The sequence below is a fragment of the Cyprinodon tularosa genome, unplaced genomic scaffold (genome assembly GCF_016077235.1).
Source record: "Cyprinodon tularosa strain WSP-4 unplaced genomic scaffold, ASM1607723v1 ctg428, whole genome shotgun sequence".
Taxonomy (NCBI): Eukaryota; Metazoa; Chordata; class Actinopteri; order Cyprinodontiformes; family Cyprinodontidae; genus Cyprinodon; species Cyprinodon tularosa.
Window position 1 is genome coordinate 905,266 of NW_024039150.1, and position 2,634 is coordinate 907,899.

Here is a 2,634-nt window from a genome sequence, read left to right on the forward strand (position 1 = left end):
GAGCCGCAGCAGATACTCAGCGTGACGTCAGCTCACAGGTGCGCCTGTTCCGGGTTCCTCATATGGTCATGAAGCAGCACACCTGAGGGGGGAGAAAAGAGGGAGTTTCGATCATTTTTTCTGTGATTGCAGCAGGGAGCAGGTAGTTGGCGTCCATCAGCAGCAGGGGTCAAACCTCAGTCAGTCCGACTTTAGACTCGTTTCTTTTTACCGCCCCCCCTTCATTACCACCATTTTTTCTCTCTCTCGGTGTCTCACTCTGTCAAACACTCTAACGAAACTAAAACACAACCTTATTTCTGAGAACCGAATCAAAGTGAATTCTTTAAATCTGTTTGGACTTAAAGCGCGTGACTTAAACCTTAAGAAATATAGAAACAAAAAGATTGGGGTCTTTACAGATGATTTGAAAAGCAACAAAAGCAGTTTCAAGTTCCTCGTTTTGATTAAAAGATCACATTTATCTACAGTAAATTTAGAAGCGGAGCATATGAATTAGTTGGAAGGATAAATGTCATTTAAAGTTTTGAAATGAATCTCTATATATTTAGGCGTTATAGACAATTTAAAATATTTGGTTCTCCATACATGGATATCATTTCTGGAGTATTGTTTTAATAAGAAATTTACTTCAATTGGATTAGGATATAAGGTTTTTGTTTATGTTTGTTTTTACATTTTTCGTCTATTTTATTGATTCCTTCAATAAATGTATTTTTAAGTTTAGGAACTGGAATATTACTGAGGCAACCTTGAACTAATTGATCAATGTATTTGGGATATTATTTATAATTCGTCCAAATTCCTGGGATAAGAATGGCATTATATTAATTATTTAAATCATCTAGTGACAATAACCCTCCATCACTTCTCACTGTTGTTCTGGGTGCTGATAACATTTCTGAGGAGCTTCAGCAGCAGTATCGTCATCTCAGATATGAGATTTCAGTCCCCACCCTGCCGAGATATTGAAATCTGAGCTTAAATTAAAGCCCAACCCATTTGTTTACACAGTAACAGATAAAACATTTCTTTAAATCAAAATTACCGCCACATATCTGACTCAATAACCATTAAAACAACTATTTTCCTTAATTTCAGACTAAACTATTCATATACTTGTGTTATAATAAACTGCAGTTCCAATATTCACCACTGTTTGGCACCATTTCCCTTTTTCCTCTGAAAATCCGAACAGACCTTGGTGCAGCGCTATGACATAATCTGCCTTCGGAGGACGCAGCCCATGAATTCGAATTTAGCACATATATAAGATCTTGGTCTTGGTCTCTTAACGTCTTGGTCTTATCTTTGTCTCGGTACTCTTTGTTCTCGGTTGATGTCATCTAGACTATAACTCTATCCTCTTGCCTCAAAGTTAAACTTTAACAGCTAAAACTGAGCTGTACTGTGTATTTCTGGATTCTAGGGCTTAAACCCCCTCCAACAGGAAAGCCAAATGCTGCCCCTCTTGTTAACCACCTGGAATATGTAAACCACTTGCATTCACACCTTGGTTTTGAGTGTTCAGGAGTCTGCTGTGGTTTGACCAAGTCTGTTGGTGGTGTTAGCTCAGAATTGCTCTTGTTTTTGCAGAATTGCTTTATCAAAAGAGAATCTGGGTTTTATGGAAAGCTAACAGGCAGTCGGTGGTCATGTATGAAGCAAGGTGGACTGTCTCTCTGGTATTGTGGGCAGATGTGGGAACTGCTATTGGAGTTCTGTGGGCCATGGTTTTTGCAGGTGGTTGCTAGCTCAGGACCATTTGGCCCGTTATGGCTGTTGTTGATGGGAGAGGACTTTGAGTTGTGCTTCTTGGCTTTGCAAAGATTTTTAGCCGAATGTGGTCAAACAGCTCTCTGGGCTAAAGTGGAACAGGATTTTGGACTTTTAACAACAATTAATTTACACAATTCAAAACATATAAACAATTAATGACGTAAAACAAGCGTCAGTTAAAAATCATTAAATGAGGAGCTTCTTATATTGTAAATCTCCATCATCTGACATAGAACAGACAATGTTGTTAAAACCCCAGCTGAATAAAATCCTCCATGTTGTGTGTGGCTCTGTGGAAGTGAAACTCCAGCCTTATTCTGGCTTTAACCTTTTCCACAGAGACACAGCATCACAGTGAGCTCCCTCATGCAGTCTGTCTCTACGGGACAATAAACGGCCATCTTTGCTTCACTGATTAAAACATTTAAAACTCGCTTTTTGGCTTGTTTCTTCTATTCTGTCTAACTCCTCCTATAAAAAGAGTGTTAGTAAAAACTCTCCCAAAAAGACTAAGAACACAAATTAAAAAGCTAAAAATTGTCTTTAGTCTTGTGCATTTCATAAAAACATGCAACCCTTTTTCAGACAGACTGCTGCGGATTAAAAAGCTCCGATTAATGAGCGACGGCACCTTGTTAAATCCTCCATTGGAGATCACCAGTTTTTTTTTTAATTGGAGGCTTGTATAAAGTCCAAGTTTTCCCTTCCATGTTCAGATCAGCAGGTTCTGAAGATGTCTTTAATTTACTGCTATTGTGCAGCAGTGGTAAAAGGCTTTCTGGTCCATATTCAATAAAAACATTCTCTGTGGGTCCAGTCTGGAGAGCAGAGGTCTGGAGAATAACAAGCATTATG